The sequence below is a fragment of the Neopelma chrysocephalum genome, unplaced genomic scaffold (assembly GCF_003984885.1).
Source record: "Neopelma chrysocephalum unplaced genomic scaffold, ASM398488v2 Primary Assembly neopelma1_62, whole genome shotgun sequence".
NCBI classification, from domain to species: domain Eukaryota; kingdom Metazoa; phylum Chordata; class Aves; order Passeriformes; family Pipridae; genus Neopelma; species Neopelma chrysocephalum.
This window is the reverse complement of record NW_020897719.1, coordinates 8,465,693-8,490,296: the sequence shown is the minus strand read 5'-3', so window position 1 is coordinate 8,490,296 and position 24,604 is coordinate 8,465,693. Positions and strand designations below refer to the sequence as shown.

The 24,604-nt window shown below is 39.8% G+C and overlaps 1 long non-coding RNA gene across 1 annotated transcript; it reads left to right on the top strand.

Moving 5' to 3' along the window:
* Positions 1-9,607: 9,607 nt before the first annotated feature.
* Positions 9,608-10,812, top strand: LOC113967014. The gene is made up of 3 exons (XR_003534051.1): positions 9,608-9,733; positions 9,950-10,063; positions 10,746-10,812. It is a non-coding gene; the product is annotated as an uncharacterized LOC113967014 (long non-coding RNA).
* The last annotated feature ends 13,792 nt before the right edge of the window (positions 10,813-24,604 follow it).

The window sequence follows — 24,604 nt, the reverse complement described above, 5'->3', positions numbered from 1 at the left end:
GTAGGTGGCAGCAGGGTCCCAGCTGCCCACCAGCTTATGTTCAAGCTGTGCAGGCGTTGTTTAGTTGGTACGGTGGACTACTTTACAGAGACTTCCATAGTGAATACTAATTCCATTAACTCCATAAGTTTTTGAGACAGTTTTCAGCATGTTTTTTTAATTTGGGTTGACATTCAGAATTCCTTCCCTGCACTGTATATATATATACACTTTGGAAAAGGTATCATTCTTTTCACCTGGCCATGTTTCCTTTCCAAACCAAACACATAACAGAAATAATTTCAACTTTCAAGATTATTGCCTGACAGAACTTCAGTGTCTGTGAAAGGCAAAATGACATTACAGCTGCTGTCTGTTTTGGACTTCTTGGTATGTTTTTTTTTATTTGGTTTGGATGCTCTCTGAAGTGCTGAGCAAAATTTCATTTTCTGTTGCACCACAGTACATATATTGTTGTTCCCAAAGGTTTACTTATAACATTCATTGCATCTTTTTTTTTTTTCTCCTTTCCCCCATTGTCATTTCTGTACAGATTTAATACAACAGAAACATGGCTTCCACTGGGAGCTACAGGTAGAGCAGTTACAAAGTTCTCTATAATTGGTGTCTGCCATGGCTGCTCACAGTAAGTTATGTAAATCACAGCAAGGACCCACAACCCCTAAAGGCATGAATATTTTTTTCATTCAGTGCAGAGGATAACTTCAGAATCTTAGTAATAGTCCCCTCCACATCAGGGATCTCCTTACCAGGCAAAGTCAAGGTCTAGAAACTGGCCATGTCAATTTTGCAATTTAAATCCTACTGTTAAAGATGGTTTGATAGGTATTACAGTAAGTCAAGGCATTGTAGGCAATATTAATTTTTAGGATGCGTTTTCTCCTCATATCCCTTGGAAATCCATCTGCTTCTGTTTATATTCACTGTAATAATTCCAGCAAACCACAGATTTGAATATTTATTTCTTTTTTTTTCTTTAACAATTCTTTAATTTAAAATAAAATGAGGTGCTGCCAGGGTTTCGTTCTGAAAATGGAGTAATAATTCCACTGATTTTCAAGTGATGTATTTTTGTTAAAATCACATTTTCCAAGGGATCAAATGTGAGATTATTATTAAATCTGTTTCCTTTAAAATAGTGTTGCAAGTGTGAGAATTTTTTTGGTCTAAATTCAGGAAGTCAACTTCTTTCTCCTTATAATTTTTTATTTCTCCCACAAATCTTGCACTTATGGGTCATATACACCAGTTTATGCCCTATCTATTAGGTAGCTGAATGTATCCTTAAAACATAGTATTTGTCTACTTCTGTTAACAGAAAAAGAAGATTTCCTAAGCTAAAATCCTGGTTCACATTTCCAATTTGATTAGAAAACACCCTGATGTCCTCTGGCAAAAAAAAAAAAAAAGGATAAATGTTTTTAAAAGCCAGTTGAATCTGATTCTTCTGCTGCACTTACCAGGAAGAATTCTGACAAAGAAAAATCTCCTTTGGGCTTGACTTTGCATATAGCCCCCCCCAGACTGAATCTTAATCTAATCTAATAGCATTTCTTATTTTACCTCCAACCCTTTTCATCTTACTTATGAAAGCTAAGCTCAGCATATGTAGCAGGCTTTCACTGAGCTCCTGCTTTTCTTTATGGTCACTTTTCTTTATATTTTTAATTTTATTTTTAAAAGTATGAAGTAAATGCATACTGCACACAGACAATATACAGGCATATATATACGTCGATGTTCAGGAACACACAGAGGTTGTTGAAGAAAATCAGGTATTTTTCAACAACATGGTGTTAGGCAAGGCAGTGTACCTTAAGTCTGTTTTGCAATCCACTATTTTTTTCTTTGGACTCTGACACCTGCCCTGTGTTGTTTGCTGGTACGTGCAGCATGAGTAGGGATACGAGGACATGGCTGAAGCCGTCAGGTCTGGGATTGCCGTTGGTTCACCATGCCTCTCAAGGCTTCAAGGAAGCATAAGTACAGTAGATGAACAGACTCCCAGGAGGACTCTGGTGAGGAAATGAATGTGACTTAAAGCGTCTGTCTCTGAACAGCTCAGGGCCTTGCACAGCACAACTCCAAAAGTATGGAAGAGTACAAGCCATTAATGCAGCCCAGACTTAGTAAACTATTTTCCCATCAACTACAAAAGGCACCTAGTTGCCCCTGTTTTTCATAACTTTACTAGCTAGACAGGTCAAAGAACAGAAATGTTAGTGGCTGGTAGAATCGCCTAGTACCAATTTAGTGGTTCAGTTGTTCAAATACCTCTTTTTCTATATCATCTTAGGTGTAAACATGAGCTGCGATCATCCATGTGTCATGTGTAGCTAAGCTGGATATCGGCAGAAACATCATGCGATTGAAATTTTGCCTAGCCTTGATCAATGGACTGTGTGCTCACGTAACAAAAGATAGCTCCTTCTGGTAGAGACAGGCAACCACAGAAACCCTACTCCTCTATGACATATTCTATATAATTTTAGATTAGTACAGTTACATAAAATGATGCAAATAAACTGTATTTTCACTTGAAAAATGTTATCTGGAAAGGCCAGCAAAATCCATTCTGACCACAATGGATGTATGCAGCTTCTGACTTTCACAGATTTTCAGTGTTGCAAAAATTTACAATTCATTTGTTTGTTATTGATAAAACTTGTTTAAGGCTCCTGCAGTCTCTCAAATGGCTTAAAAAATATGAAAACTATTATTATTATTATTTTACTTTGGTTAGCCAAAATCAAGCAGTTCTATCACAATTCCTACTCTCCTTTGAGGTTCCTGAAGTTCAAATATGCAGGGCCTGGAATACTCACTGCCTACTGCAATATGAACCCCAAAGTTGAGTAAAGAGTACCTGTTTTTCCAAGTGGTTCAAGACACCTAATTGCAGGTAAAGTTTGGGCTAGTTAGGAGTCCAAAGGCTTTCTGTGGGCTGAAGTAAATTTTGTCTGGAAAAAGTTGTTTGGGAACAGGCATAAAAAGAAATAAGCGTTATAAAAATTTTGCATCACTCTGGCTTATGTCAGATGAGTTATGATAAGGAACATTTTGTCTGACATGAAGAATCACATCAAGTTAAAAATAAAATAAAAACTAGAATGGATTTGCTTGTGGGCTGGATTTCCCCCTCCCCCCCCCAAACTCTGGTATGCTTAATTTCAGTTACTGGAACTGTGTTTTCTACCTCCTTTTTATGGCCTTTCTTATAAAAAGTAGTTTGTACTCACAAAAATTTTGGGACTGTTCAAAACTTTTCACAGTTAATTAGTAATGCATGTAGCAAAACACCCGCCCTACTTCTGGGCCTTGGGGGTTGCCCTGGTTCACTTGTAACTGATTTAGTTTTTAAGGTTGTCTGGCACATCTCCACCCCAGCTGCTTCCAAGGAGTTTCAGCTTAGCGTCAGCTGGGAAAGATCAGCTTCACATGCTGACATACAGAGGCAGCCTTAGGAATACTGGGGCCTCTAGTGGGAGGTGTCAATGGGAATCTCTGCTCTTTTTGCTGATCCAGGGATGAAATATCTGCCATCACACAGGACTTTTTTTTTAGCATTTTCCTTGATAGAACATTCACCTGATTACTACACTGTGTTTTTCCTCAATCAGAAACAGAAATGTTGTCTTTACCAGGTTTGTAGTTCATTGCGTAAGGCTGAATGGTGCATGGTTTTGCAGGCATCCAAACCCACTGTTTATAGCTTATGAAATGCCTAAAAGCCCACACTGTTTTATAGTCTGCTTAAATTCTACAGAATACAAGAGGATAGAGGATGATTCTGATATCTACATCTGAATAATGGCTTGCTCTGCAAATCTACAGCTGAAACCGATGGTCACAAATCCTAACCCTCTTTCTAGAGATATGTGGTTTTACTTTCTGGTGATTATATTTATTCAGAACTTCCCTGAAAAAAAACTTTCTACCATGTTCCCTCCTTTACCTTTCTTCTTAGCTTGCAGACTAATTTTGTCCCTAGCCCTCTTCCCTAGACTTCTATTTGGTGCCCTTCTATCAATTTCCAAGGTCATCTGAAACAAGAGCATCTTATCATTTACACTTACTGTTTTTAAAAATTTATAATACCTGAGTCCATTGACAAATAAAGAAAACATCTCTAATTTTAATGTGCAGCACCTGATTCCACTTAAATTCGGAGTACACAAAGCCACTCTCTGTAAGATATAGGCTGGCAGTAAATTCGGTCTCTGGGTTCACCTTTCTCAATTTGTGTAGGGAGCTGAAGGAAGGATTTTCTTTTCATCCATTAGTCATAGGTTTGGTTTGATCCAAAGTTAAGCAGATCCAACAGGAAATTCTGTGGCTCTTTTTTTTTTTCCAAACTTCAACAACGTTTTTCTTACATAAATAGTTTTGGAACAGCAATACAGAACTTAATTTTTTTCAGAAGTGGAGGCAATAATAATAAAAAGCAGAACTGGAAGTTTAGCACAATGAAGAAAACAGGGTGTTGATAGAAAAACAGACCTTTCATTAAAATAATATTCTTAGATATTTTTTTCCCCAACTAGATAAGCTGAACAAGATCCCCTCAGTTAGCTTTGCAACATGACTGAGTCTAAACTGTTACTTTATATTTGCCTGTGTTCCCTTGCTTATAGCAAGAGAACATTCCCAACCTGCACAGAGAAAGAGACTGTATTTTGTTGGGATAGCAGATGAGCTATGTTCTGTTCAGCTCAGCACCATTAAGCTTCTGGATCTAGCCTTTGCTGTCTACCAGACTTAATACTTAGTGTTTTCTTCCTAGTCTGAGAATTAAATGATCTTTCAGAAAGTTGGCTTCAGTTTATGAGTTAAACCTGAGAGAGATATAGTACATCAAAATGAAGAGAAATAGTTGAAGTTATAATCATTAATGTTAACTTTGTCCTAAGAGTCTTTGTCATTTGGCATACAATGTGCATCCATTCCTGTTACAATAATTTCACTAATAATTAAAAAGATGCTTTTCTGTGGAGAACCCAGAGGACACCTTTATATTGTTTTGTCCTTTGTGAGAAGGTGCAGTGAGAAGTCTGGAGACAGAAATCTTATATTTGAACCCCTGGGATGTCTGGCACTGACAGAGGAAGTGGAATTGTCTCCACACTATTCTGTTAGCAGACCTCAGGTTGGATTTGGGGGCTGAGTGACAGCTCAGCTGTTGTTCCCTTTCAGTTTTTTTCCTCTGTCATTAAAGACCATCAAGGAAGGAGATGGGTAGAGTCACATGAAATTCTGGTTGGGCCGTATAGATACTCATTCTCTGGGATCCTGGCAGAATCCACTACCTGCCTTCACACTCCTAAAGAAACATCTGATGAGAGCAGAAATTCCCAAGCAGCTCCAGGCTAGACTAGGCTGATTGGTAATCTCTTTCCCAAATGTGATTTTTTTCTTTGTGATTCCTTATCCAGAAATCTTATATAAGGATTTCATTTGCAATAACAAGTTTTTCTGTGTATCCTTATAAAACTTCAAATCCATATTTATTCTTCCTAATTTTTTTAAATGCTTATAATTGTCTAATGCTAATAGGTCTCACTACCAGTATTGCCTCCTACTGTGCTGTCATTCCTCCTCTTCTTACATTAAATGCAATTTTTTTCTTTTTCTACCATTTTAATTTTCGTTTACCTAGTCTTTGGCATATAGGTCCAAAGTTCAGGCAAATACAACAATCATTTGAGAAATACTCACCAGACGAGTATTCATACACTCTTGTATCACCTGACATATGGTGAACAAGCTGATGAATGACTCAGGATTTAAATGGTAATTACCATTCATCATTATAATAGACTTGCTAATTCATAAATTCTTGGTAAGCCAATTTTCTATAAAAAGGTTAATAATAAGAGTGCAAAAGAAAGAAAAAATAGCCCTAGTGTGATAAAAAATGTAAAAGCTAGAATGTCTTCACTGGCATACATCCCTTCTAACGACTGAGTAGTTTTGCACCAAAGTGCAATACCACTTGCTGTACCAGGGCTCTGGTGGAAACAAGGGGAGATAGAAAAATCCAACCTAACTCCTAAAGAAGGAGGGTGAGGTGTGTCATACTAAGACAAAGGAACTAAGTCACACATGGCAAAGGCAGTCAGGATTCCCCTCACTCATTTCCTAGTTTTATAGTACTTGGGGACAATATCATGTTCTCAAAATTGCTCACAACATGCAGGTCAGAGAAAACTGTGTAGGAATGTTTCCAGTGCTCCTAAGTGGAGCTGTGAGGAAACCATCTGAAGTCATCTCACTGCAATAGCCTCATTTACTGTTCTATAATTTCCTCTGAGCGAAAGGAGCATTAAGTTTTCTCTGCTTTGGATAAAATAATAAGAAAAAAAAAACAAGGGAAAAAAAAGTAAAAAAAAGAAAAAAATTTACTCTTTTATGATCTTTGTCTGGAAAAGCACTGTGAACATAATTTACAAAGCCTTTGGAAAACAGCAATATAATATAGACAAGAAAGAACACATACAGGCAACAGCGACATTCTATATATCCAGTGCTCAACATAGCACTTGTTTTCCCATTAGATAATGTACATAAAGCCACACAAATGCAAATACTTCTTCCACCTCTAATCCTCATGTCACCACATCTTTTTAGAGGCCAATATGGGAAAGACTTTACTGCCCCAGCAAGGCATGATGTTTCTCTGTCCACCTGTATCTGCCTACTCCTTTTATGAGCAACAAATGTGGAGGCTACCCTAAAGGACACAGTGGATATACTCAGATGCTAAAGACTAAAGAGGCTGGGGATGGGGAAAAGATGCATCTGTTTGCAAGGAACTGAGGGACGACAGGAACAGAGAATAGAAGAAATGATGCATGGAAACTTGGTGTCCTCCCCCCAGCCACTGTTGTGGTTGTGCAGGGCAGAAGTTCAAGAGAATGAAGTATGAAGTTAAAGATGAGTTTTTGATCCTTTTAACTTCATTTGGAACCATGCAGGGAAACTTGCCCTTTTAGTCTGTTGCATATTACGTATCAGGGTGCTTGGATAGGTATTGGGTATCGAGGAATAGAGCATTTGGAAGGGAAAAAAATCAACCCAAAACTATTATGCACTACAAAAGACCATACTGGGATTATGAATAATACTAAAATTTACTACAATATACTGTATGTTCAGGAAAGTTTATAATGTGGTTAATCTTACTGACTGCTTTCCTGCAAAACAAACTCTTGTAGCAACAGAATATGAAATTCCTGCCAAGCCAGGCTCCCTTTTGCACTCGTTTCCTTTTTCTGTCTTTCTTTGTCTCTCTGAATTTTGAAATTTCAGAACTGATTTGAAATTAAAAATGGATGTTAAAACCCAACCTGTACCTCAAATTCAGGGGACTTTTTGAAATGAATGAAAGTTTAAAGATATGTTTAGAGCTCCAGATTTTGATCCAGCTCCTTAAGTATGGAAACAAAGATGTAAAGCATTAAAATGTGCTCTGCATGAGGACTGCTTTTCAGTGTGTGTTTATATTTGGAACTTTGGATAATATGCAGAAAATATTTTCAGTTGCACTAATTATAACAACTAAGCAGTGTGTAGCTTAAAAAGAACACAATAAGAAGGTATCTATGCCATTTTTTGGGTTTTTTTTGTTTGCTTGACAATATATAACACTAAATTTTTATAGAGAGAAACAGATGGCAGATGATATAACTTCAAAAAAAAAAGAGAATAAATAAAGAAATAGGGCAATTAAGGCATCATTCTAAAAAACAAATATTCAGGCATAAAATTATTATGCCACTACATTTAAAGCTAAATTAACAAGCTAAATGCAAAGTTCCAGAATACAATGCACATCTTCTCTATTGCAAAAATGATCAAATTAATTTAAAATTACAGTAAAAAAAAATTAATTCTGTTTTCCAGAAAGAGAATACATCAAGCCTTTATATATTTGCATGACTTTTGTTTTAGTTTTTGTGTATGCTAGGCCAAAAGCTTGAAATACATATTATGAAATTATTAACCAGTTTCACTGCATTTTTTGTTTTCCCAGGGATACAAAGCATAAAAAAAGGTCAGCTGCAATGGGGAATTAATTTGGAACAGAATGAATGAAAATGCTTTTGTTTGGCCAACGATATAATCAAAGGATAAAGATTCTACTGAACAATTTAGTATCCAACTTTTATAACTAACCTTTTTGTCATAAATAAAAACATTTTATTCTTAAAAATTAACATTGGAGATAAAGAGAAAGGGAGAGAATGGCACTGATAGCCATGAATAGTGCATACTTGTAAGATCACACATCCAGAGACTCCTGTGACATCACAATAAGCACAACAGTAAAGCTGTAGTAGATTGTAGAGTCACTGAGAAGACATGGAGGTATCTTTAGATTCAGTTTGCTTGCACCATGCTTTTTGTACCTAGTTGTTATATGAAAAATGTAATTTTTTATTTCTAGGAAGAATACATCCCCTTGCTGATCTGTGTTTTTATATCTTGGAAAGATTGTGTGAGCATTATAGCATTTCAAGGTTGACCTGCTGCTGCCAAACAGTGGGATATAGAAACAACGAATTGACATTAGTACTTAGGCCCTCATGGTTGCCATTAGATGCTTAAAATCCTCCTTTAAAGTGACTCATTTGCTAGCTTTAATGTTTCCAGGATTAAATTTTAGAATTGACCAAATATTTTCCAAAGGTGGAACGCTTGTAACTCTCATGAATTTGCTGCTAACATAAGTTATTGAATTTGATGGAAGATGAATGTAAATGTTTGGACTCAGATTCTGTGTTGCTCCTATGGAAATTTTGAAAAATGAATGGGAAGTTGTGTGATTTTATGAATACAGCTTTTTCTATGCTTTCATTGTAGGATTGTATATTGCTTTTGATGGCTGGGGTTTTTTTAACAGATTCATATTCTTTTCTGTAATAAGGTTTTCTACTTACTGATATTTTGAAAGGACAGATTATCATGACTGTTTCTATCTGTGAAAATAGTTCTTTTTTGCTCCACAGTGGGTAAATCAGTGTTTTGCCCTTTTTCACGACTTTCAGAAAACCTTATCTTTATGCCACTGTGTAAATCTCTAATTATTTCACCTACAGTGTGTGCAGTCCTGCCCCGAAAAGGCTAAAAAAGGACAGGAAAAGTTACATATAAAGTGATGATGGTGACCATAGGTATGAAACAATTTCATGTAAGGAAGATGGGCCAGAGTAGAAAAAGAGAGGTTGCAGAAGAGGAGGGTACTCCATATCACAAATGGCATGGTGAAAGGTAATATAGAACAATTAATGAACATGATTTGTATCACAAGAAGTGAAGAAAACAAGTAGAAATTTAAAAGACCACAAGAAATGATCTCTTCGTAAATGAGTGACTGAAAATCTTGAAATGAAGAACTATGAAGTCCATTACCTGTACTGGTGTATCTACTGCCTTCTGCTCAGAAAATCCCCCAACCATGAGTTTCAAGACAAGAAAAGTTTGCAAAACCATTTTCATTCTGTCTGTGTCTCTTTAATTTTTACAATTATGCATTGACATCATAGTATAGACTTGGAAGAATTCCTTCTTTTTTGTGGGCTGAATACCATAGATGATTGTGGTGGTTTCTCCTACCTTTAACTTCTAATTATCTCTGATACTGCTAACTGGTTTCTTTTTTACCGGCAGAGTCTTCTGGCTCCTTAAAGCGTCATTGGCACATGTGAAAGAGAGCCATGTGGAACATTTTTGGGTAATGAAAACATATGGTGTATACTACAGAATACAGTACTGGTGTTCTTCCTGATGTTGGTCTTTTAGTTGGATGTGGCTGTTTAATGCTGATGTGTACATTCTTGGAGAACTGCGGTGAGGCGTTTTCCAAAAATTGCCAGCCCTACACCTTGGTCGATTCACTATGAAAGAAAGTATTTTTGGGTTAAGCATGCATCTTCTTTCATTTTAAAAGGGAACATAGTGTAGATCCAGACTGTCTTCAGCTGCAAATAAGCAACCATTTGCAGGCACACTTTGTTTATTTCTGAGATAAAAGTCTTCCAGTGGGATTTTCTTCTTGCTCAAGGTCAGATACTTTTCACAGTACTCACACCATCTATCAGATTTACTACCAATTGTAAAAATATCTGTGAAATATAGTTTTATTCTTGACATCTGGAAGAGAGCTTGGTGTTGTAACCGGTCTATAAATTATAAAAGTAAATATACATGCATGAATACTTTTAGGCATAATGCATACACTAAACACACAGTATATGTACCATCAAGTATTTCAGAAATATCTAATATGTTCTGAAATATAAATTCTGCTTTTTTCCCTCACCCCATAAACTGAGCAAATGTCTCTGGAGTCATGTATCTACACTCAGGGTTTAGTCATTTGCTACCAAATCATCCACATGAGGAAACACAAAGGCATTCACTGCATAAGCCATCTGCTCTGTGGACCTATAGCCACAGACAACAGTATTTGTGGCTGGTTTACCATTGTCTCCTTGTCCCTTTCCTCCCATATAGATTTTTGAGGGAGTAACCTAGGCTCCTCCAGATTATTTAACATCAGTCAGGAATTTTAAGCCAGCATGGAAAAAGTAGAGAGAATAAACCATGCTGAACAGAAGGCTGGCCAAACTTTGTTTTCCCTTGGATTAGTGACGGAGCGTTCAAGCTAGCCACAGCTGTCAGTGGAGTTCATAATGAGGGGTGTGAACTCTCAAATGACAGCTGTGTTCTCTTTTTTCTTTCAGCATCACAGGTTAGATAAATGCTAGATGCAAATGAAGATTTCAGAAGAAAAGCCATTTTAGAGACGTGGTTGTCTTGGAAGGTTCTGGATGTCAATTTAGTTAGAAAATTACATAGCAATGAAATAACTTTAATGCAGAAATATTCTTACTACATTTTTTTTCTTCTTCTTTGATGATCTCAAATACACGATGGTTATTCCCTTGTGGTGTAAATCTGTAATGCGTATTACCTGGGTTTGGCTGACAAAAGGCTTCAACAAATATTTCACCTTGTTCTTGCACTGTTCATCTAGGTTTTGAGCATTGAGTTCATAGCCCATGTTGCATGACAAGTCTTGTGCTTATTTCATCCACAGGTAAAGAGAAATTTCAAATGCAGGACTTAAGCAGAGAAGCAGTTCTTTGTGTATATCTATATATTTCTTCATATGTTTGCAGGAAGGTTCCTTTTCAATCAAAATAAAACAGAAATCTGATGGTACCTGATTACATATTCATGTAGATCTAAGGGATCTATATATAAAGTTATGTTCTATGGGAGCACTGTTATAGTTTAGAGCCTTCAGCCTCATTCTCAAGTGCTGCTTGTGCTTAGTGTCCACTCCTGAAAATAAAATTTCTCTATTCTCCCTCTGAAAAAGGGCACCCCTTTGTGCTCCTGATAGCGTGGTAAATCTGAAGGGAAGAGAACCTCTTAACCGTTCAGAGAATATACACTGCATAAAGCTTTATTTATACTTTCTTCAAAGAAACTATTTGAGCCAAATTCTCCAGCACTTCATCAGGTGATTCATTGTGTTTGACTCTCATGGGAGTCAAAACTCCTATTCAATCTGACAGTGTCATTCTATCTCATGAAGCATGAGTGCTTCTCTTTATCTTCTTGGGATATAAGGAACTGTACCTAGTGCTACACAATTCTTTGATTCTTAAAGCCTGTCTAAACTCCTCTTTCAACACAGGAAGTGTCTGATAACATAGGATCTGAAAATCAACCTATTACAGTTTTAACTCAAAATGTCTGGTAATCACACCAGCTGATAGCTGTTAATTAGGAGCCATGGCTCCAATGAAAACTAAGCTCTGTGAGAAGTATGCATGATTGTCTAGGTTAGTTCAGATGGTGCTACAGTGATGTTGCAGTTACAGTGAATCATTGAATCACAGAACACCTCAGTTGGAAAGGACCTATAAGGATCATCAAGTCCAGCTCCTGTCTATAGGAAAACCCTAAGAATCTCACCATGTGTCTGAGAGCTTTGTCCAAATGCTTCTTGAACTCTGTCAGGCTTGGTGCTAGGCCACTTCCCTGGGGTGACTGTTCTGGTGCTCAACCACTGGTTCTTCTCTGGATGAAGAACCCCTTTCTGACATCCAACCTAAACCTCCCCTGATACACCTTTGTGCCATTTCCTTGGGTCCTATCACTGGTCGTCAGAGAGAGAAATCAGTGCCTGCCCCTCCGTTTCCTCTAGATTCCTAGAGTGTATAGAGGATAATTTCCTGCTCCAGCTGGCCAATGAGCTTATCAGGGATGGGGCCCCACTAGACCTTCTTTTCACAAACAGAGAGGGGCTGGTGGGAGATGTGGTGGTCAGAGGCCATCTGGGACACAGTGACCATGAAATAATAGAGTTTTCAATACTCAGGGATGTAAGGAGGGCCATCAATAAAACCTCTACGCTGGACTTCCAGAGGGCAGATTTTGGCCTATTCAGAAGACTGGTTCAGAGGGTACCTTGGGAAACAGCCCTTGAAAACAAACGAGTCCAGGAGGGATGGACATGCTTCCAGAAGGAAGTCTTGAGAGCACAGGAGCAGGCTGTCCCAGTCTGCAAAAAGGCAAGCTGGTGGGGAAGGCGAATGGTCTGGCTGAACAGGGAGGTTTTGAAGGAAATTAGGATAAAAGAGAGTTTACCGATTATGGAAAAAAGGGCTGGCTACTCAGGAAGAGTTTAGGAATAGAGTTAGGTCATGTAGAAAGAAAATTAGGGAGATGAAGACACAACTTGAACCTTATCTCACCACTTCTGTGCAGGATAACGAAAAGTCCTTCTACAGATATATCAATAGCAAAAGGAGGGGCAAGGAAAACCTCCATTCTTTGTTGCACATGGGTGGGAATATAGTTATCAAAGATGAGGAAAAGGCTGAGGTGTTTAACACCTTCTTTGCCTCAGTTTTCAACAGTAAGACAGGTTGACCTCAGGACAGCTGGCTTCTGGAGCTAGTAGACAGACATAAGAACCTGAATAGCCCCCAGGAGGAAACAGTTAGTGACCTGCTGAGCCGCTTGGATCCCCACAAGTCTATGGGACCAGATGGGATCCATCCTAGGGTGATAAGGGAGCTGGCGGAAGAGCTCGCCAAGCTGCTCTCCATCATTTACCAACAGTCCTGGCTCACTGGGGAGGTCCCAGATGACTGGAAGTTGGCGAATGTCATGCCAATCCACAAAAAGGGCCGGAAGGAGGACGCAGGAAAATACAGGCCTGTCAGCCTGACATCAGTGCCTGGCAAAGTTATGGAGCAGATCATCCTAAGTGCAATCACACAGCACCTACAGGATGGACAAAGGGTCAGACCCAGCCAGCACGGGTTTAGGAAGGGCAGGTCCTGTCTGACCAACCTGATCTCCTTTTATAATCAGGTGACCTGCCTGGTGGATGAGGGGAAGGCTGTGGATGTGGTCTATCTGGACTTCAGCAAAACCTTTTGACACTGTCTCCCATAGCATACTTCTGAAAAAGCTGGCAGCCCACAGCTTGGACAGGGGCACTCTCTGCTGGGTTAGGAACTGGCTGGAGGGCAGGGCCCAGAGAGTGGTGGTGAATGGTGCTGCATCCAGTTGTCAGCCAGTCACTAGTGGTATCCCCCAGGGATCAGTGTTGGGCCAAGTCTTGTTTAATATCTTTATTAATGATTTAGATGAGGGGATTGAGTCCACCTTCAGCAAGTTTGAAGATGACACTAATCTTGGGGGGAGTGTCGATCTGCTGGAAGGCAGGAGAGCTCTGCATAGGGACCTGTTCAGGCTGGAGAGTTGGGCTGATTCCAACAGGATGAGGTTCAACAAGGCCAAGTGCCGGGTCCTGCACTTTGGCCACAACAACCCCATGCAGCGCTACAGGCTGGGAACAGGGTGTCTGGAGACCAGCCAGGCAGAGAGGAACCTGGGAATTTGGATTGACAGGAAGCTGAACATGAGCCAGCAGTGTGCCCAAGTGACCAAGAAGGTCAATGGCATCCTGGCCTGTATCAGGAACAGTGTGGCCAACAGGTCCAGGGAAGTGATTCTTCCCCTGTACTCAGCCCTGGTGAGGCCACATCTTGAGTACTGTGTCCAGTTTTGGGCCCCTCAGTTCAGGAAGGATATTGAGGTGCTGGAGCAGGTCCAGAGAAGACCAACAAGGCTGGTGAAGGGACTGGAGCACAAGTCCTATGAGGAGTGGCTGAGGGAGCTGGGGTTGTTTAGCCTGGAGAAGAGGAGGCTCAAGGGAGACCTCATCACTCTGTACAACTCCCTGACAGGAGGTTGTAGCCAGATGGGGGTTGGTCTCTTCTCCCAGGCATCTATCAATATGACAAGAGGGCATGGTCTTAAGCTGTGCCAGGGGAGATTTAGGTTAGATATTAGATATTAGGAAGAAATTTTTTACAGAGAGGGTAATCAGGCACTGGAATGGGCTGCCCAGGGAAGTGGTGGATTCTCCATCCCTGGAGGTTTTTAAGATGAGACTGGATGTGGCACTTAGTGTCATGGTCTAGTAACCACAGCAGTAGTGGATCAAGGGTTGGACTTGATGATCTCGGAGGTCCCTTCCAACCCAGTTGATTCTATGATTCTGTGATTGTATGATTCCCCTTATGAGGAAGTTGTAGACTGCAATGAGGTCTTCCCTCAGTCTCCTTTTCTCCAGGTTGAACAAACCACGTGACCTCGGTCACTCCTCATATGCATCCCCTCTACACCCTTCACCATCTTCAGTAACAGTGATGTTCTCTTCCTTTCTTTTCTTTTTCATGAACTGCAAGTCTTCCCACAAAAAGGTGTATGGAACCACTGACAACACAGTTGTCAATCTTCACTAGGGCCGAGCCCCTGTAACATAAAGAAATGAGAGCTATAAAGCTTTGAAGAAAAGCCTCTTCTTAGGTGACATGACTAGCATCATCAAGGCCAGCTAAATATGTAAGCATGTGTTTAAATTTAGACTTGAATATCTCTAACAGACCAGATTCTCAAGGCTCCGTAAAATCTAACTCCTGTTGGAGGCAAAGCAGCTTAGCTTCCGAGAACCTGCTGTTGTCTGCAATATAACAAAGCCCAGTGTCTCAAGACAAACACAGCCTCAGCCATCTTCTCTTGCATTAATATCTGGACCAAGCTATTTACTAGCTAGGACAGCTCATTTTCAGTAGGTCACACCATAGGTGATCCATGGCCAGATAACACTACAGCTCTGTAAAGGACTCAGAATTAGTCACTCAGGTGTCAGCAACTAGGAACAGCAGCTGCAAGACCACAACTGGGCAAAGTATTCCTGACTATTGGACTGTTTTGGTCATTTGGCCCAAACCCATGCACAGAAAACCTGGAGTATATACGGAAGGGGAGGTGAAGGAAGGTTTCTTCACATGTTGCTCCAGGGCATTATTAAGTCTCTCGTGCCTTCTCTTCCCCTTCTGAGAGCAGTAAATTGAGCTAGCTCATGGAGACCTATTACAACTAAGCAAAGCTTCTGGACCTCCTCAACATAAAATATACAGAAAACCCCAGAACTCTGCAAAGTTATTTCAGAGGCTAAAAATAATCTTCCTGTGATGGTGCAGGTATAGAAATAAAATGTTCTGTGTATATTTTATGTAACTGTATATTTAGAGAAATTCAAGATCACTCTCAAAGGGGAAATATCTCTTATGAGTTAGGTCTGAATGATTTTACTTAAAATTAATAAATAAGAAATGAAAGAGCAGCTTGTTTCTCCAAGTTTCAGGTTGTAAAATATATTTGTTTGGATTTTTTTTATTATTTTCTTTATTCCTCTTTTAGTATTTTGTGTTCTTAGATGACTACAAGAATTTAAACAGAATTCCTAGTTTTGGTTCCATAAGATTTTAAAGAAGAGCTTTCGTAATCACTGTGCCAACTCAAACTTACTTCCTACTGAAGAGCAAACCCAAGGAATGCTTAACTTTTCTGGTTTGAATTCTTCATTAAAAACTAAAAGTTTAAATTGGCAGGAAACCTGCTGTTCAAGCTGCTAGTATACCAACACCAGAGAAAGCTGAGTTTTAGCCCTTGGTACTGTACTGCATATAAGCAAGATTAAGAGACAAATAAAGAAAAAATAGGATAAGAGAAATTTTATTTAGCCTATGTTACCCTAATGGATATATTGTAAATAAATAAAAGTTTATGAAGTATCTCTTGAGGCCATAACCAATGGTTTTTCAAGATCTGTTGATTTTCACTACACAGCAAGTCCCCAAAATGGTAAGATACAATTTCAAACCACAGTCTTTCTTGGTCACATGATTGGTATATGTTTCTGAAGAAATATCCTTATAACTTACTTCAAGCTCTGCTTATGAGTAATAGGCCTTTTTGCTCGTAAGTGAAATAATTATGTACAGTATTACACCATTCAGCTCTCTTAAAAGTTATAGCACCAGGTCCTGATGTTGTATTTTGGCATTTCAACTGTAAGAACTAAGTTTTCACATTTAATATCTCATCCACTCTGGATCCTAGCCACCTAAAACTTGGCAGGCAGGTTTGTCTGCCCAGATGAGTTTTTTTATAGTTTAGGATTAGTTAGGCCTTTTCTAGCTATAGAATAGCAAAAAAAAATTAGTTTGGAGATTGTTTTATAGTATTGTTTTTAACTGCTGCAATTATAAAATTATTCTTTTAAATGAAAAAAAGGGACAATCTGCCAATTTTTGTAGACTGCTGCACTTTGGATTTTTAACTAAAAAGTGCTTTAAAACACCCCAAAGGCAAACAACGAAATTTAAATATTGATCTTAGGGATAAGTAAATTCTCCAGCAGACTTTACCAGTTCTACTTTACCTAGGCAACCTGAGTGGTCAAAAGAAAACACTTAACAGAAGTTTAAAAATGGCGTTCTGCTCTTGCACCACAGCGTGTCAGTCTTGGTTTTGCTGTACCTTATGCACATGTCGCCTGTGGGGAGAGACAACCACTCTCAAACTGGTGTGGCCAGGGACCCACTATCAACCATCAAAATTTCTCACAGGCCACTACGCACCCTCATCATCAATCTTTTAAATAAAGAACCTTTTTAACTATCTCACTCTGGTGACCTACTATGTTGACTTCATGATCCAGCACTATACTTAAGACCAGAGCCTGGGAGTCAAGAAGAGCAAGTTTTCCTGTGGGCCTCAAGATGTCCATACAAAAAATTGTCTCTAATGTCATCTGTTCCTTTGCCTGAATAGTCAGAATGGGCCAACCTGAAATATTCTAGACTATCACCCATCCCTGGAGTGTCAAATAGTTTGCATTTGAATTAAAAAAAAAAAAAAAAAGGCTTCTGCTTTGTTATTCAGCAGGCAAATAATGCAGATTTAGAACATATGCATTTTTAATAGACCGGATTAAGAAGAGGATCCTAATCCAACTGAAGCCTATAATAGTACTTATAGTCAGAGATGTGCACATCACTGATCCTTTGATTCAGTGTCTGAACTGAAAAATTTAGAGAATATGTATTACTTTGTTCCAAAACTGAAAAAATGTTTCAATGACTTCTGTAGGTTTTAAAAAAAAATCTAAGCCTCAAAATATCTGGCTTAGAGAATTTTTTAAGCTCTCTTTTTTAAAAAAAACTATATTCAATTTTTTTCCCTAACTCATATCTACATTATTTTATATCATAATTTTTAAAAGCAAAAAAAATCAGAATTTATTCCTGCTTTCATGGATTTCCAGTCTTTTCCATGGATTTCATGGCTAGGCACTAGCAAAGAGCATATTTTTAAACAGTCCATTACAATACTAATTCATTGTCCCCCATGTACAACAATATTTATTCTTCCCTTATATATGTTCATGCTATCTAAAAATATATGCCCATTTTTGCTTTCTTTCTTCTACTGTATTTTATTCAGAGATATTGATGCTAAAAACATTTAACTGGGAGAAAGTAGGTTGAATGATCTGTCCATCAGTCTGTCATTAAATCTTCTTACTAAAGTGTCATATTTCTTATTACTTTGAAGAAAAAGTTTGTCATCATGCAAACTTTGTCACCCTTTTGTTGCTGTGTTGCTGTTGCAGCTTTCCATATGAACAGAATTAAAGCCAATACTGAAGTGTTACAGTCAAGACAGCATTACTGCAGTAGTATCAATGTCATCATCTCTCCATGTGCAAAATATCTAAGCAACGTATTTAGTAACAGCATTGCAGACTTCAACATTGGAGACCCTCTTACTTTCTATCTTGGATTTAAAAGCCTTCTATTAGGAAAGGAAGAGCCCAACTAGAATGAGATTATAATGCAATCATCTGGTTCAGAGCATTATGCCATGATTTTAGCAGCATGCTGGAAACTCCCCCTGCATCCAGGCTTAATGAAATTTGAACTTATTATATGGTTCAGCACAGTTTTTGGATGACAACCAGTAAGTATGAGAGGTTTGCAATTGAAACAAGGGATTGTTTGCCAGTATTTGACTCTCTCGAGGAAAGCTGGTTGCAGAGTCAAATCTTCTCTTTTCATTGGATATAGAACAGCTATGCTCATAGCAGCATTTACTGGTGATGGTAGCCTGTGATAGAGCTATATGTTTCCAGTGATATTCTAACTAGAGAATATCCAGTAATGACTGTTGCTGTATACCCACTCAGTGGTGCCTTGCCACTATATAGTGCAGGATTCAAGAAGGAGCACTTGATGGCTGCAGTGCATTTAAATGCGGAAATATACCTATTGAGTAAAAATCACATACTACACCTTTCTAGGTATTACTTTGTGTGAAATTATAATATGAAGATATCCTGGTATGAAAAAAGAAAAGATGTGTACCTGCTCACGACTGCTTGTTCTTTTTTTCAGGCTAACATCTTAGCTGTAACATTTGTGCATTAGCTAAATAACATCTCAAGGGGAGCTGGAGATAGAACCTTGATGTGTCCTGATTGTACATGTGTGAGTTTGTGCTCTCAAAGGATGGTCCTTTAAAAACTCCCTGCTGGAAGCTATTGTGCATATTGCAAAAGGACCGTTGCTAAGTGCCAATTGAGCTGGTACTGTATACTTGCCATTTTAAAAGAAGATTTCATACCACTTGATTATGTTAAATAGAAATGTTTGAAATTTAAACTGAATTACATAAAAATGGCACAGTAGTTATATGTCTAAAGAGCTTCTGCTATTCTCTCTCATAACTAATGTCAATCCCTTCTGCTAGACAGTTTAACATGAAATGGTGGTGGAGTATATTACAGGTGAAGTTTAGAGTACCTTGATATAAAAAGTCATAAATAAATATTACCTTAAAACCAGGCCTGTGTTTGTATTAACAAGCAAGAACTCCTTTACAGTAAAGCACAGTCCTTAGCCAAAAAGAGATAGATTTTTTTAATATCAGAACTTTATCTTTAGTCTTTAGGTTACTCTAAGGTGTCAGAGATTTTTCTGTGCAGATGATAACTATTTGGGGAACTCAGTAAACTCATGTAATGCAATCTGGAGAATACATTTAGTAGAAATAATGCAGATATTACCTCAAGATCAACTTACCAAGAGAAAAAAAAGAAAAATAATATTAACAATAGATAGTCAACATCAGAGTCTGATCAGAAATCCAAGATCATTATCAGGTAGATGGTAGGGAAGAAGTGAATGATACAGCATAAAAAATTGAAAACTTCTTTAAAAAAAAAAAGAAAAGAGATGTACTCTACATGTACAAATGTGGTATTTTTATGATCAATAACTGCTGATATTACAAGCAGAGATGGACAAAAATAGTAAATTACCTTCAAAAAACTACTTCAGGATTTATTAATTGAAAGAAATTTGGTAAGTAGTCCTGTGAGAGGAAACAAAAGGAAAACTCAGATAAACTAATTTTACTAGTTGCAAAACATACGCTTTTAAGTTTTCATTTTGAATATTTGTTTTTGTTTATTTCTAAAAGAGAAAAAATGCAGGCAAATACTTTTTTTTTATTACTTCAATAAATATCAAATGAATCTGAGAGAAAGGGATTTCTGGTTTTTTTTCAAGGACTTTATATTTCAGGTGGTCTGGAAATTCTAAAATGCAATTTTTCATTTAGAGAATGAAGAGAAAAATAAATCATTTAAACAGCTCAAATAACACTCCAAGGACACCAAATATGTTGTTACCTTTGCAGGAGTATTATTTTATCTTACACTGTCATTAAATGTCACCCCCTTCCCCCCATTTAATCTGATTTTACCCTTGGAAGGTAACAGATAATTTCCCTATCAAAAAAGCAATTGCACTTTCAGGCACTGTCACTCAGTCTCCTATAACGTCACCAGAACAAGTTAGTTGGTAGGTTGGGATGGAAATGACAACCAGTTTCATGGGCAGAAAGTTCTCATATGGGTACTGGGCTGCATTCCATGGTCAGCAAAATGTTGCAACTCACACACTTACATTCTAGTGCTTTTATTCATTCCTAGTGGCTGAGCTGCACACTTTGACATATATCTTTGTCTGTTGCTTATACTCCTGAGCTCAAGTTTGGTTTCCAGTGATGATACCTGACCTACTGGCATGTTATAAGATAAAATCAACACCTCAGGCTGCCTATTCTGTTACAAAATTGAAATCTACTATGCTTCATGGAGCTGAAGAGCAACTCCTTTTAGACTGTATTGAAATGGTATTCTTCCTTTTTATTTATTATCCATAAACTCAATACCCTTAAAACTTCAATACCCTTAAGACTTCATTGTTAAGACCCTGCTGCAGTTTTATTTTGAAATGCAGTTTGAAATTTATTTCTTACTTGGCTTCTGTTAAAGCACAAAAATATGTACTTTGAGTTAAATGTTGGTTTTGACTGGCGTCTGGTGTGGTCAACTCACCCAAGGGGTGAAGAGAGAAGTGTGGTTTAGTTTCTGTGATGATAGTGCTGGAGCCAGTATTGTAGTGGTGACAAAGCAGCCCAAGTTACAATAACTCACTCCTCTAATCAGTTACTCCTGAGGTCTTCTTTTGTAGCTGAATCATTCTTATTCAAGCTACCACTGCAACCAGCATACTGAAGCACTTACACGATCTCTTGCACAAGCAAATGCCGAGTGAAAGAGCAAAGGGATCCTCTGAAGCACTACTTCTGTCCTGGATGGAGTCAGTGACACCCGGCACAGGAATGCTGACATCTCAGGATCAGAGTAATGCCTGGCTTCTTCTTTTTGTTTTTTTGTTTGTTTCTTTGTTTGTTTGTTTATTAGAAGGAATTTTGCAGTTTGCACGGCAGTTCGCACAGGCCGAAGCAGGAAGGGCACAGCCACTCTCCCAGCTCTTGTTGGTGGGTTGTGTGGTAGGTGTGCGTGGTTTTGTTTGGTGCTTGGTTTTTTTGGTTTGTTTGTTTTTTTTTTCTCTCCAACTCAACTAGATCCAGCAATGGTTTCCAAATGATCAAAAGCCATTGATGCTGCTGTCAGCAGACATGTTCTAACCTAGACAGAAACCACCAAGAAGGATGCATCTGTCCAGGTCACTGGCTGTAGGGAGTGTCTGAGCCTGGCATTGGTACCAGAGGACAGTGTGAAAGACATCTACATATGATGTGAGCAGGTGAATGATTTGCTCTGTTTAGTGGCAGAGCTTAAGAAAGGAGTGGAGAGGCTAAGAAGTATTAGGGAAAGTGAAAAGGAAATAGACTGGTGCAGTCACACCCTTTCAAACCCAAAAGAAGTTCAGCTGAAGTCAGAGAAGCCCTGCCCCTCTTGCCATCAGGCAGATGGAACAGATCAAGTAAATGGTGGGAAATGGAAACAGGTCCCTGGTCAGAGAGGTAAAAGAATGCCCTCCCAACCCCCATCACCTCCTATGGTTCCCTTAAAGAACAGGTATGAGGCCCTGGACCTAGCGAGTCAGGCAAATGACACTCAGGAAAAAGATTTGTCTGGAGGGTCTCCCGGTTGCACACCGTCTATTAGACGGATCACAGTCAGAAATATTAAGAAAAAAAGAAGAGTAGTTGTAGTCGGTGATTCCCTTCTGAGGGGAACTGAGGGCCCTGTATGCTGACTGGACCCATCCCACAGGGAAGTCTGCTGCCTTCCTGGGGCCAGCGTGAGGAATGTTAGCAGGAGACTCCTTGAGTTAATTTGGCCCTCTCATTATTACCCACTGTTGGTTGGCAGGTTGGCAGTGATGAGATTGATAAAAGAGGTTTGAAGTGGGAGGGGGCTGAAACCAGGCTCTACAGAGAAGAGCCCAAGGGTGGAAAGCCAGGGTTAGGAGTGATATCAGCAGCCCAGCTAATGAACAGTGCATGAACACTAATGCATGCAGTTTGGGAAACAAGCAAGAGGAGCTGGAAGCCATGGTGCAGCAGGAAAGCCATGATGTAGTTGCTGTCACAAAAACATGGTGGGATGACTCACATGACTGGAATGCTGCAATGGATGGCTACATGCTCTTCAGAAGAGACAGGCATGGTAGGAGGGGTGGCTTTATATGTTAGAGAGTCTCTTGAGTCTGTAGAACTTGAGGTCAGTGACAATAAGGTTGAGTGCTTATGGGTCAGAATCAGGGGGATGGCCAACAATGCCAACATCCTGGTGGCAATCTGTTGCAGACCACCCAACCAGGATAAAGAAGGTGATGAATTATTCTACAAGCAGCTGGTGAAGGTTTCAGATCACCAGCCCTTGTTCTTGTGGGTGATTTTACCTGCTGGATGTCTGCTGGGAACTCAACACAGTGGAGAAGAGGCAGCCTGGGAGATTCCTAGAGCGTATGGAGGATAATTTCCTGCTCCAGCTGGTAAATGGGCCACATTAGACCTGCTGTTTACAAACAGAGAAGGGCTGGTGGGAGATGTGGTGGTCAGAGGCTGTCTGGGGCACAGTGACCACGAAATGATAGAGTTTTCAATACTCGTTGAAGTAAAGAATGGTGTCAACGAAACCTTTACCCTGGACTTGTGGAAGGCAGACTTTGGCCTGTTCAGGAGGCTGGTTTGGAGAGTACCTTGGGAAACAGCACTTAAAAACTGAGGGGTCCAGGAAGGATGGATATACTTCAAGAAAGGAATCTTGAAGGCGCAGGAGCAGGCTGTCCCTATGTGCTGAAAGGTGAGCTGGTGCAGAACATGACCGGCTTGGCTGAACAGGGGGATTTTGCAGGAAATTAGGGAAAAAAGAGAGTCTATCACCTTTAGAAAAAAGGGTAGGCAACTCATGAAGTGTTAAGGAATGTAGTTAGGTCATGTAGAAAGAAAATTAGAAAGGCAAAAGCACAATTTGAACTCAATCTGGCCACTTCTGTTAAGGACAACAAAAAGTGTTTTTATAAATACATCCAAAGCAAAAGGAAGGGCAAGGAAAACCTCTATTCTTTGTTGGACACGGAGGGGAATGTAGTTGCCAAAAATGAGGAAAAGGCTGAGGAACTTAACACATTCTTTGCCTTAGTTTTCAACAATAAGACAGATTGTCCTCAGGACAACTGGCCTCCGGAGCTGGTAGACAGCGATGGAAGGCTGTTGTCCAGGAGGAAACAGTTAGTGACCTGCTGAGCCACTTGGATCCTCAAAAGTCTATGGGACCAGATGGGATCCATTCTAGAGCAATGAGGGAACTGGCAGAAGAGCTCACCAAGCTGCTCTCTATCATTTATAACCAGTCCTGGCTCACCAGGGGGGTCCCAGATGATTGGAAGCTGGCTAATGTGATGCCCATCCACAAGAAGGGTTGGAAAGAGGATCTGGGAAACCACAGGATTGTCAGCCTGACCTCAATGCCTGGCAAGGATATGGAACAGCTCATCCTAAGTGCGATCACACAGCACCTACAAGACAGCTGGGTGATCAGACACAGCCAGCAAGAGGGGTAGGTCCTGCCTGACCAACCTGATCTCCTTTTATGACCAGGTGACCTGCCTGGTGGATGAGGGGAAGGCTGTGGATGTGTCTACCTGGACTTCAGCAAAGCCGTTGACAACATCTCCCGTAGCATACTGTTGGAAAAGCTGGCAGCCTACGGCTTGGACAGGGGCACTCTCTGCTGGGTTAGGAACTGGCTGGAGGGCCGGGCCCAGAGTGGTGGTGAACGGTGCTGCATCCAGTTGGTGGCTGGTCACTAGTGGTGTCCCCCAGGGATCAGTGTTGGGCCCAGTCCTGTTTAACATCTTTACTGATGATCTGGATCAGGGGATCGCGTCTACCATCAGCAAATTTGCAGATGACACTAAGTTAGGGTGGAGTGTTGATCTGCTGTGGGTAGGAGAGCTCTAAAGACGGACCTGAACAGGATGGATAGATGGGCCGAATCCAACAGGATGAGGTTCAACAAGGCCAAGTGCCTTGTTGCCTCCTGCACTTTGGCCACAACAACCCCATGCAGTGCTACAGGCTGGGAACAGGGTGTCTGGAGAGCAGCCAGGCAGAAAGGGACCTGGGGATACTGATTGACAGCAGGCTGACCTTGACCCAGCAGTGTGCCCAGGTGGTCAAGAAGGCCAATGGCATCCTGGCCTGTATCAGGAACAGTGTGGCCAGCAGGACCAGGGAAGTGATTCTTCCCCTGTACTCAGCCCTGGTGAGGCCACATCTTGAGTACTGTGTCCAGTTCTGGGCCCCTCAATTTAGGAAGGATACTGAGGTGCTGGAG